The 13,008-nt window shown below is 49.6% G+C and overlaps 1 long non-coding RNA gene across 1 annotated transcript in view; it reads right to left on the reverse strand.

Moving 5' to 3' along the window:
- Positions 1-11,593: 11,593 nt before the first annotated feature.
- The window catches only part of LOC112128594 (uncharacterized), a 98,922-nt gene continuing 97,507 nt past the window's right edge, over positions 11,594-13,008 (reverse strand). The window contains exon 5 of the long non-coding RNA XR_002911094.3: positions 11,594-13,008. This exon is cut by the window's right edge and continues 103 nt beyond it. This is a non-coding gene — a long non-coding RNA (uncharacterized LOC112128594).

Genomic DNA, 13,008 nt, shown 5'->3' on the forward strand with positions numbered 1-13,008 from the left:
GGCTCTCACCATGGTGAACAGCACTCTGTGTGCCCATCTGTCCCTTCTAGCTAAGTGGTGCTCCTCAAGGCAGGAGACAGTCTTCCTCATCTTCATGTCCCCAGGGCCTGGCACACAGTGGGCACTCACCAAGCACCGGCTGTGCCTAGGTTCATGTTCTCCTTCTCACCTGGAGCAAGATGAATTCAATAAGAGCACAGAATCTTTGCATTGTTTTTCTTAGTGCATGCTCTCTCTTCCCTCTGCCTCCGGCTTACAGACCGTGCCACTGCAACTCTCCCACCCTCCAGCTCACCAGAGGGATCTGGCTCTTCTCCCAGCTCCTTAAGGGTCACCTCTCCACAGCTCCACTGCGCCCCCTTTACAGAGACACTTCCCCTTTGTCTTCAAACTAACCCTGATGCCTTTTGCAAACCCTTCCTCGAAAAACCCACTTCTCTGAAGAGCCCATTGTCTGAGAAGCCAGCCCCAAAGTTTCCTTTTACAGAAAAGGAGATCAGCTTTCCCACAGCCACGTGTCTGTCCCCTTCCAAGAAGCAGCAGTTTGAGCTGAATGAACAGAATGCAAAGGCTGCTGCCTGACAGGTAACCTACCTATCCCCCCGCCCTGAGGAAGCCGGGACGGGCACAGAGGTGGAAGATAGCTTCCACCTCTGCACCAGGAGGGAGATGTGACCTGAACTGATGAGGGAGCAGGGATAGGGAGTAAGATCAGTGACATGCTCCCTGGCCCTGCATGTGGTACTTCTGGGGGTAGAAGTTTGGTTGTGGAGCTGCAAATGTTGTACGTAGTCTCATTAAAAAATAATCAAGGTTGGTTGTGTCTGCCTTCTATTCTCTATGTCTCTTGTTGTGGAGACAAATCATGTGTCTCCATGTGGGGTCAAATCATGGCACACATCCTGGCATAACCTATTGTTATGGGCTGAATTCTGTCCCCCGCCCAAATTCATATGTTGAAGCCCTGACCCCCAGTACCTAAGAATGTGACTGTATTTGAAGATAGGACCTTTTAAAGAGATGACTAAGTTGAAATGAGGCCGTTAGGGTGGGCCCTAATCCAAGCTGACTGTTAACACTATGAGAAAAGGAGGTTAGGACAGAAAGAGACACAGAGAGGAGAGGCCCTGTGGGGACACAGCAGGAAGGTGGCCCTCTACAAGGCAAGGAGAGAGGCTGCAGAAGAAACCAAAGCTACCAGCCCCTCGATCTTGGACATCTAGCCTCCAGAACTGTGAGAAAACACATTTCTGTGGTTTACTGTCCAGCCTGTGGTATTTCTACTGTGGCAGCCCAAGCAAACGCATACGCCCATTACGTGTTCAGATCTGCTCTTCATGCAGAAAGACCGCCTGTGCACAGGGTCAGCTCCTCTGTCAGATGGAACTGTGACAGCTGCTTCAGCATTGAAGTACAGCACACAGTGGCCTCTCTGGGGCTGTAAGCAGGTCTGGCTTCTCTAGGCAGGCCCAGGCTCAGCCAAGCAGAGGTAAGGTGAACAGTCCCAGATCCTTCAGGCAGCATCTCCAGCAGTGATTGGGTTCCCTCCGTGGCTCCACCTTTTGCTGGACAGACCACTGTGGTTTCAGCCTCTGCCCCTGGGCCCTGAAACTGACTCAGCGCAAGAGGACAAGCTTCGATTCCCTATGATTTCATCTCCAACCTGACCAATCAGCATTCCCCACTCGCTAGCCTGTACCTACGAAATTATCCTTAAATACTCTGATCCCTGATTCTTGGGGAGACTGATTTGAGTAATAATAAAACTCTAGTCTACCATTAAAAAAAAACAAGCCACTGAGCCCCTGATCCTTTCTGGAACATCCTAGCCAACTCAGACCTCCCCTCCCTGCTGATGCAAGCATTGCTAATTCAATATAAATTTGTTGAGCACCAACTTGTCCATGTATCAGGTGATGGTGAGCAGAACTATGGATTTATGAGGCTGACACTCCTGAGAATATGAAGGAGAAAGACTGAGCAAATCACCACACGCTGGAGAAGAAGCCACAATGAGATGAGGAGAGCAGAAGAGGGAAACCTAACAGGGCTTGTGGGGGACTTGAGATCTTCAGGTGCGGAGGAGTTGAGGAGGCACAGACAAGGTAGGGAAGGAAGTGATGAGAAGTCCAGCCCATACAAAGGACCTGCGGTGAGAAAGCACAGGATGCTCTAGGCACTGAAAGAAGGCCCAGGAACTGGAGTGCGAGGAGGGGGGTCAGTTCCTGGAAACGCAGGGCTGGAGAGGGGGTGCTGAGCCTGGCTGATGAGAGTGAGCACAGTGGTTTTTGTTTTAAGGGCGATGGAACTCACTGCAGAATTCTCAGCAGGGGAAGGGTGATGGAACTCACTGAAGAGTTCTAAGCAGGGGGTTGGCACCATCAGGTTGTGTTTGAAGAACTCACTGGCTGCAGTGTGGAAGAGCCGTGTGAGGGAACGAGAGTGGGCAGGGAGCCAGCTCCATGGCGGGGTCCTTCAGAGGCAGCACACAATCCCCCGCACTGGCCTCAGAGGTCCTGAAGGTACACACCTGGCTCAAGAACCAACTCCTGACTGCAGTGATCTGAGCGAAGGTCTCCTTCACCCTGCCAAGAAATTTCCCTCTTGTTTCCCTGCTGAAGAGCCAGGATCCTTCACACAAGGTCCACTCTTTCCATGAAAGCCCTGACCTCCATAAAATGCAAACATCTCTGCATGATAACACCTTAGCCTGAGCAGCCTTCATTGAAGAGTTACTGGAAAGATGCTGACTGGACAAGCGGCAACCAGCAGGAAGGCAGTTTCCTGAATCTCTCTGGTGAAAGTTCTTCTGAGGGAATCCAGATGGGCTTGGCTGCAGGAGGCTGAGTGCCTCAAGTTTCAGTCAAGAGAACTCAGGAGAGCTGGGAGCACACATGGTGGACATGGAAGGAGGGAAGGGTTGAAGGACAGCCTTGATCCTGCAAGTTCTTTATTATTACGATCTCTGTTTTCCACATGAGCTTTAGTGCAGAGAGGTGGAAACAACTTACCCCGGGGCACACAGACCAGAGTAGCTGTCAGGACACAAATATTCTGAGCTTGGTACTGCATTCCACCTCAGCAACAGGCCTTGAGAGCCAGCTCTGGAGAAGCCAAGCAATGGCCCCTGGGTCTGTGGTGATGAGCTGCAAGGACTCACCCCAAATACCACCCCATCAGCAAGTGACTGGCACATAGCAGAAACGTGATGAGTATTTATTGAATGAATGAATGAATGAGTCATCATATGGGCAAGTGCCTTGTAAACAGTTAAGGCCCTGGACCTTTGGAGATTTTTAATAGCTTCAGTCTCCTTAAGCAAAAACGTCCTCAAAAGTCCCTATTTTAAAAGGTAAATAAGGCCAGGCATGGTGGCTCACACCTGTAATCCCAATGCCAATGCACTGGGAGGTTAAGGTGGGTGGATCATTGGAGTCCAGGAGTTTGAGACCAGCCTGGGCAACATAGTGAGACCCCATCTCTACAAAAAATGTTTTTTAAAAAAATTAGCTAGGCATGGTGGTGTGTGCTTGTAGTCCTAGCTACTTAGGAGGCTGAGGTGGGAGGATCGCTTGAGCCCAAGGAGTTCGCAGCTACAGTGAGCCATGATTGTGCCACTGTACAACATTGTGCCTGGACAACAGAGCAAGACCCTGCCTCCTAAATAAATAAATAAATAAATAAATAAATAGGCAAACAGTACTGCCAGGGGCAGTGCCTCAACCCTAAAACCCTCTTAATTCACATTCACTCACCCAACATGGTTTATTGAGCTCCTTCCATGCTCTAGGCCAGCGGTTCTAGGCATATTGCAGTGAACAGAATAGACAAGGTCACTGCTCTCATACCAGTGGGGGCAAAAGACCTCAAAAGCAAGTAAGCACATAAATGAACAAGCTAATGATAGGCAGCCATGGCATGTGACAGGAAGAAAGGAAATGGGTATTTTATATACGGTACAGTAGTCACTCCTTATCCTCAAGGGATGCGTTCCAACATCCCAAGGATGTCTAAAACTGCAGATAGTACTGGACCCCATATATAGTATGCATTTTTCCTATACATGCGTACCTATGACAAAGGTTTAGTTGACAAATTAGGCACAGCAAGAGATTAACAACTATAATGGATAATAAAATAGAACAATGATAATATGCTGTCATAAAGGTTAAGTGAATATGGTCTCTCTTTCTCTCTCTCAAAATGGTTTATTGTACACTATTTACCCTTCTTATGATCTGCCGATCTGATCACCAAGAGGGCTACTACATGACTCTTAAATAAATACTATCCATTGGCTAATTAACAGACAGGAGAGAATAATCTGATTGGTGTTTTTTTGTTTTGTTTTTTTTTTTTTAGTCGGAATTTTACTGTATCACTCAGGCTGGAATGCAATGGTGTTATCTCAGGTCACTGCAGCCTCCACCTCCTGGGTTCAAGCAATTCTCCTGCCTCAGCCTCTCGAGTAGCTGGGACTACAGGCATGCGCCACCACACCCAGGTAATTTTTGTGTTTTTAGCAGAGACAGGGTTTCGCCATGTTGGCCAGGCTGGTCTTGAATTCCTGACCTCAGGTGATCTGCCCACCTCGGCCTCTCAAAGTGTTGAGATTACAGGCACAAGCCACCGCGCCCTGCCTGATTGGTGCTTTTAAACAATTGCCCAGGCTGCTCTAAGGAGGACAGGGTACAGAGCAAGCAGACCAGGAGCAGGGAGCCAGGTAGGGCATGACGAGGGTGGTCCAGGGCAGAGATCATGGCGGCCTGCACTAGCCAGGTAGGGTGTGACAGTGGTGATCCAGAGCTCGTGGCGGCCTGCACTAGCCAGGTAGGGTGTGACAGTGGTGATCCAGAGCTCGTGGCGGCCTGCACTAGCCAGGTAGGGTGTGACAGTGGTGATCCAGAGCTCGTGGTGGCCTGCACTAGGTTGGTAGCTGTGGGTAGTGATTCGGATATATTTTGAGGCTGAAGTCACTACTTGCTGATGGATTGGATGTCAGGAAGGGAGTAGAGTCCTGGGGTTCTAGTATGTGTTTGGCTTGAGGGCCGGGTTAATTGTCTTGTCATCTACTCAGGCGGAAAAGGCTGGTGAGGAGATGTCAGGATGGAGAAGAATAGAGTATCATTCCAGGGTTCCATTTGGCCATGTTGAAGATGCTCTTAAGACACCCAGGTGAGTTGTTGAACAGGCAACTGATATAGGCATTCATAGCTTTGATGGAAGAAATGAAAGAAAATAAGAACAAAAAGGGAGAGAAGAGTTCTTCATGAGAAGAAGCAGGTAAGAGAAGGAGACTGGTGGTTCACAAGGACAGACTTCTCTTGCCACAATTTCCAGTTCAGTTATGTTCCTAAAAGTATTTCTGCGAATTTGCTACGTGCCAGGCAGGACCTTAGCAGAAACAGGAGAGGCAGCCTGGTCTCAAGCCGCTATGCTCCAGGGAGAAGCGACAGCTGCAGAATATGGAAATGGCAGATCGTTTTGCTGTAGATGAACCCTAGAGGGAAGGGAAGACAGGGTGCTGGACAGGTCAATCTGGCAAGGCTGAGAGGATACTTGAGATTAACCAAAACGATGGGAAGGACAGGGCCATGGGGAGGGGCAAGCACAAAGAGCCCTGGGACTACAAAAGCAGAAAGGAGGACAGCGCCCAAGAGGGAGCATGAGCCAGGGCGATTGCAGACCTAGGTAGGGCCTCGAAGGCTGGAGGGGCTGGAGGTCATGCCTGCAGGATGAGTAGCTATTGGAGGGTTTCAGCAGGGGACAGATGCTCTTGGGATCATGCTTTGGACAGATGGCTCTAGCTGTAGGGTGGACCATGGATGGTAGCAGGGAGCATGGGTGGGACAGAGCCGAAAGGTTGTCTCCATGATCCAGAGTGAGATGCTGGGATTTGCTCAGCCTGGTGTGCAGGTGACAAGGGGCAGCAGACTCAGACATACTGTGGAGGTCAAAAGATCATCCTTGAGAATGTGAGATATCAAGTTGAGAGTCAACAGAAGAGCCAGTCTGGAAATCCTGGCCTGAATGAGATAGAGGAGAGGAGAAGGCTGTGGGAGCCGGAGCACTTCAATGTTTAGAGTCTGCAGAGAATGTGGGGGAGGAAACGCTCATGGGTCACAGTCTAGGTGGAGCAGGGTTTCTCAACCCTGGCACTGTCCACATTTGGGGCCAATTCTCTATGGTAGGGGATGTCCTGTGTAGGATGCTTAGCGGCATCCTTGGCCTCCACTCACTAGTGCCAAATGGCCCTGAGAGAGGAAAATTACTTTCCATGAATAAACACTTAGTTGGAGAAAATAAGCTGGCAATGAGAGGCAAGCCTACCTAAGTCTTCAGAGAATGGACTCAGAGAGTCCGACCCCCAGGGCACAACACAGTCTCTTCCGCCGGCTTGCTCGGTGACCTTCACCAGCCGTGTAACTTCTCTTTGCCTCCAGTTACTTTATCTGTAAAGCGGGGAACATAGTGTCACTGCATTCCAGATGTTATAAGGATCATTAAAGAGGTAATATAAGGAAACTCTTAGAATAATGCCCAGTACATTGCTAACAGTTAACAAAACTTATTTTGCAAAGTGCTATGATGGGGGATGAGTAGGGAGTGTGCACCCGCCCCCGACACACACACACATGCACAGGCGGAGTCCATAGCCCCGGCCTAGCTCACCGGCTCGCTCGGCTGCAGGAAGTCTCAGTTGAGCACTGGAGAAGGATTAGGAGTCCAGCCGGGGAAGAGTTTTGGGTGGACAGGATGAAGGTGTTCTAGGAAGACAAAAAAAGCATTTGAAATGTCCAGAAGAGAGGTTGGCACTTTCAGGAAGTCACAATTAGTTCAGCATGAGGGAGGGCTGAAGAATTCCCTGGTGGCCAAGGGTGCAGCAGGCAGGGTGAGGGAAGCTTGAAGAACCAAGGCCAGAAAGGTAAGAACAAATATCACAGGAGGAGTCGGGCATCCTCTGGGTTCCATGAGAAGCCACAGAGGGTGTCAGGCTGGCAAATGACATGACCAGACAGCCATGGAAATATCACTGTAGCTGGACAGCAGCTTGCGGGGCAGAGCCGTTCTTGCCTCCCCTTTTCTGAGCCTCCATGAGGACATCTGCTCACGGTGTCCACTGCCTTGTGGGATCTCCCTCCCTTCTTTCACTGGCTCTCCTGTACTTACCCTTTTTCCTGGTCCTGGATTCTTCTACTCCTTTCTTCACACTTTCTTAAGTCCCTGGCTTTCAACACTACCACGTGCTAAGGACTCCCAAAGTGAGAGTCATTCATTCATTCAGCACATCTCTGATGGCCAATGAAGTGCCAGGCATTGCTGTTGGTGCTGGAGCTAGAACAAGGAGTAAGACAGGCCAAAGCCCTTCCTCCTAGAACTCTTCTTCTGGTACAGGGAGACAGGCAATAAACAACACACCTAAAAATGCAAAAGTCGGCTGGGCCAGTGGCTCACGCCTGTAATCCCAGCACTTTGGAAGGCTGAGATAAGAGATCCCTTGAACCCAAGAGTTCAAGACCAGCCTGGGCAACAGACCCCATCTCTACAGAAAATAAAAAAAAAAAAATTAGCTGGGCCTGGTGGTGCACACCTGCGGTCCCAGCTACTGGGGAGGCTGAGGCTAGAGCATCACTTGAGCCTGGGAGGTCAAGGCTGCAGTGAGATATGACTATGCCACTGCACTCCAGCCTGAGTGACAGAGCAATAGCCTGTCTAAAAAAAATGCACGGTTACTTATCATTTATTTATTATAGATGGTGGTGAATGCTATGGGAGTGTGGGGAATTATAGACTCCTAAGGGAGAAAAAGTGTTGTGGAGCAGTTGCTGCAGCATTAAACAAGGCTGTCACAGGAAGCCTCATGGAGAAGGTGGGGTCTGAGGAAAGCCTCTATGGCTAGAGTGGAGAGGGAATGGCTCAGGCTCCCGCGGGCCTCCCCTTTCCCTGAGCCCTGGGAACCCACACCAGGCAGATTCCTGCCACCACCTCTTCACCTGTCTCTTCAGCCAGAGAGTGGGAGTCAGCCTTCCCAGCCCCCTCACTCCCCATCCTCAAGGCCACCAATTTCACCTCCTAAAAAGGCACTGGATCTATTCTTCACCCCCTCTCTTCACAGCCACTGCCCTCTCTCCTGGCTTATCCAGCCTCTTCACCTGTCTCCTCACTCCCATGCCCTCAAGCCAGTGTGATCCGGAATATACTTATTTTTTAGATTCTGCCTTGCTTAAAACCCTTACCAGGCTGAGCACGGTGGCTCACGCCTGTAATCCCAGCACTTTGGGAGGCCAAGGTGGATGGATCACTTGAGGTCAGGAGTTTGAGACCAGCCTGGCCAACATTGTGAAACCCCGTCTCTACTAAAAATACAAAAATTAGCCAGGCATGGTGGCGCATGCCTGTAATCCCAGCTGCTTGGGAGGCTGAGACACAAGAATCACTTGAACCTGGGAGGTGGAGGTTGCAATGAGCTGAGACTGCGCCACTGCACTCCATCCTACAGCCTAGGCAACAGGGCAAGACTCTGTCTCAAAAAGACAAAAAACAAACTCTTACCAGGATTTTTATCATAGCTGAACTTTAAACCCCTTCTTGTGGCCTTCAAGTCTTCCTTGCCCACCTGCTGACTAAGGCCCACCACTTCCACGCTCCCGCCTTCCCTCCTTCCCTCACTCTGCTTCATTCAGCCAGGCTGGTCTCTCTCTTTCCCACCTCAGGGGCCTCGCACATGTTGTTCCCTCTGCCTGTAACACCCTTCCAGGCTTTCCTCCTGGTCACTTTCTTCTTATTCTTCGAATCTTGGCTGATATGTTTTCTCCTCACCTGCCTAAATAGCTCTTTGCCCCCTCATTTTTTGTTTTTACATTACATTCTCTTTTGTCCTTTTCACAAGATTAATTGGATATTTGTCTGTGTCCTTCACTGACATTAGACCATTGCTTGGTGAAGGCAGGAGACCTGTCCCGGACACTGTGTAAGCGCAGTGCAGTGCCCTGAGACAAGCAGAAGTGCAATGCATTAATGCAGAAGCGAATGAATGAGTTAGGAAGCAGTTGCAGTCACTCAGCTTCGAAATGTAGTGGTCTGAGCTGTGGCAGTGTGAAGTGGGTGGACTTTGAGATCCATTTTGGAGTAAGAACCATCTGGGTCTGGTGCTTGCTTGGACCTGCCCCAAGAATCACTGTGAGAACTCCTCAGTAAGATGGTAGGACCAGGCTGAGCCTTCCTGGGCATCCCTGTGTGATGCGGCTTCTCCCACCCACCTTCTGTACCCCTTAAGCACATGAAAGCACATCCCTTCTTCAGAAAACTAGAAAAAGGTTGGAGGGCTTTGTTGTTGAAAAATGCCTTTGAGCTCATCTCTTCTTCCAAGCCCTGGTCGTTTTCCAGCTGGGGAAGCAGAAACCCAGAGAGGTGACATGATTTGGCCAAGGGCTCCCTCCCAGTGCATGGATGGGTGTGGCTGAAACCTCACTTCTTCACTTGCAATCCCTGTGCTATCTCTTCTTAAGGACAGTTTTGTCCAGCCTGGGCAACAAAGTGACCAGCTTTACCAAAAAAATTTTAAAATTAGCTAGTCGTGGAGGCATGAGCCTGTAGTCCCAACTACTTGGGAGGCTGATGTGTGAGGATCACTTGAGCCCAGGAGGTAGAGACTGTAGTGAACCGTGATAGTGCGACTGCACTCCAGTCTGGGCAACAGAGCGAGACCCTGTCTCAAAAAAAAAAAAAAAAAAAAAGACAGCTTTGTCAACAATTTAAAAAACACCCCCCAGGCCAGCCCATGGAGCTGCAGCAAACATTTCAACCAGCTGGGCCAGGGACAGTTCCGTGCCACAATAATAGGTATTCACTCCCGTGGGAGGGGAGTATCCTAGCTGTGACTTAGCAGGGGCCAGTGCTCAGCTTTACTGGCCGTAGTGGGTGGGGTGGCAGGGAGAACTCTGAGAGGTAAGTTGGTAATATTGACAGGAGGGGCAGACAGCTGGGTGGAGAGGGCCGGGGACTGCTCTGTCTTTGAGATCAGAGCAGACCAGCTTCATCTCTCCAGAAGAGGGACCCTCTCACAGAAGCGAGGGGTTGGGATGGAGCAGCAGGAGGCTGGAGTTAGGAAACCACCACTCATTCATGCATAGAGCATTTGTTCTGAGTGTTCTGTTAGGCAGCTATTCCCCAAGATGCTGGAGAGTCAGATCTGAATAAGATACTGGGAAGGAGACTTTAGGAGACTCCCAGCCTGGAGCAGACAGACAGGTCAAAAGGCCTATGTGATGCCCCTAGGACAAAGGCATTCACACCTGGGCCTCACAGCCACTGAACTCCAAGGAAGCTGGACAAAGAGGATCGGGGGAAACGTCGTGCTGAAAGGAGAGACAAGACGAAAGAAGAGAGAGGAGAGGCTTACAGGGATACAGATACTTTCCAGCATTCCTTTTCTCAGGAGATCTGGAAGGGATCTGTGCACTTTATATTGTTCATTCCATCAACAAGTATTTACTAAACACATAGCATACTCCAGGAACCATGCTAGGCACCAGACAGTATAGTTCACAGAGTTCACAGAAAGGCAGAAGCAGTCCTACACCCTGGCCTCCCAGTGCAGCGATTACCCAGTATCTCCTGAGGCTTCCACTGTGAAGCCAGTCCTGTCTGAAAAGCTATGGAGCATTTATTTTTTATTTATTTATTTATTTTTGAGACAGAGTCTCACTCTGTTGTCCAGGCTGGAGTGCAATGGTGCAATCTCGGCTCACTGCAACCTCCGCCTCCCAGGTTCAAACAATTCTCTTGCCTCAGCCTCCTGAGTCACTGGGATTACAGGCACCTGCCACCATGCCTGGCTTTTTTTTTTTTTTTTTTTTTTTTTTTTTTGTCTTTTTAGTAGAGACAGGGTTTCACCATGTTGGCCAGGCTGGTTTTGAACTCCCGGCCTCCAGTAATCCACCTACCTTGGCCTCTGAAAACTCTGGGATTTCAGGTGTGACCCACCATGCCCGGCAGCTATGGAACACTTAAATAACACAGAGAAAGTCGCATTATTGCTATCAAGGGGTTTGTAAGCCACAGAGCTTAAGAAACTTTAGAAAAGAAAGGAGGTATGTTAAGGCCCTGGGGAGACCACTGTGGCCCCCAAGGTCACTGTGCTGTTGCAGGAAAGTTCTCAAGAAACTTGAGTCAACACTTGCTTGTGTTGGTCATGACTCTTTGAGTTACAAGTGGTAGAAGACCAATACAGACCTAAGCATAAAAACGAATTTAACAACTTCAGGCATAGCTGTATCCAGCTGCTCCAATGATGATGTCAGACAGTGATATCTCTTAGCTTGTTTTTCTCTGAGTTGTTTCACTGTCAGGCTCTGGGGATGTAGTAACCAGTAAACAGAGTACCCTGGGGGTACATTGAACAAGACAAAAAAAAAAATGCATGGTCCTCGTGGAGCTTGTAATTAGTCAGGTTCTTACAACTGGTAGTAAAGGAAGACCACCAGCCTTTCTGGGATTACTTCTTATTAGCTTAACAACTCTAACATGAGGAAAAATTAGCCCCAGTAAAAATGTACTTTATTGGTTCCGCTTTGTTACATGTTACCCCCAACCTGAACGAAGTGGCAGAGAGGAGCAGTACTCTCATTGACCATGACCCCAGGTCACCAACCCCTCCAGGATCCAGGAGACTGAGAGTGGGGCAGGGGCAGGTCCTCAAATGAAAATTGATGCGATATGACCAGATATCACAGGTATCACTTATTTTTATTTTATGTTTTTTGAGACAGAGTTTCACTCTTGTTGTCCAGGCTGGAGTGCAATGGCGTGATCTCTGCTCACTGTAATTTCCGCCTCCCAGGTTCAAGCGATTCTCCTGCCTCAGCCTCCTGAATAGCTGGGATTACAGGCATCTGCCACCATGCCCAGCTAATTTTGTCTTTTTAGTAGAGATGGGGTTTCTCCATGTTGGTCAGGCTGGTCTCGAACTCCTGACCTCAGGTGATCCACCTGCCTTGGCCTCCCAAAGTGCTGGGATTACAGGCGTGAGCCACCGCACTCAGCCCAGATATCACTTTAAAAACGGAAAATAACAGACACAATGTCTGGCATAAACCTAGACTGGAAGAAGGCAAAGTTGTATGGTCAACATGAAACATAGGAGAAGGTACTAACCGTCCCAGGGAAGCAGGGAGGGAGGCCATAGGGGAGAAGCCCAGGGACACGAGTTCGCAGTTTCCCAAGGGAAACCAGTGCCTTCAGGCCACTCTGTATGGGAGATGCTGTAGCAGACTCTGGAACTGCAACCAAAGCATGAGTGGGAAGTCAGGCAAATTCAGGCTGATAATTGATTGGTTTCCTTGGGCACCTTACATCTCCTAGCTAGGTGCTCAGCCATGCAAGCGGGTTAATCGGGTTAATGGTAGTCATTTCACAGGTTGTTGTAAAAGTTAAATTAGAAAACCTGCCTAAACAAATGCCTGGCCAGGGTCGATGTTCAAAGGTAGGAACAGTGAGGGACCGGCAGGGCATCCAGTCTGGCCCCAAGCGGCTTGGAGGTGGCAGGAAAACTGTGTTCGTACATTTCCCGTTATGAACTTCTATCCCAGGATGGAGACAACCTCTTTGAAGAGCAGTGCCTAGAATGGCCTCCCAGGACTCCCACATCTCCATCACAGCTGGAATCTCATCCGTCATCTCTGCAGCAGGGTCAGAAACCGGCTGTGGCAAGCAAGGTGCATTTCACCCTCTTCCTCAGCAAGAGAAGCCCCAGCTGCTTCTTTTCTGGCATTTCCCTGTGCCTACTGGTTGGGATGGCCAGCAGCAGAGTATTTGGCCTCCGACCACCTAGAAAAAGCCATGCCTTGGTTAAGAAGTGCTGCATTTGAGAATATGGACCTTTGTGGTTCCCCGTATCCCTGGGAACCTCCACATTCAGAGAGGCTAAAAGCCCACACGGACCCGAGCCAACAGAATGGGGAGGAAGCAGGTGCAGGGAGTCAGCTTCATCTTCCCCTTCTCTTGATG

The sequence above is a fragment of the Pongo abelii genome, chromosome 14 (assembly GCF_028885655.2).
Source record: "Pongo abelii isolate AG06213 chromosome 14, NHGRI_mPonAbe1-v2.0_pri, whole genome shotgun sequence".
NCBI lineage: Eukaryota > Metazoa > Chordata > Mammalia > Primates > Hominidae > Pongo > Pongo abelii.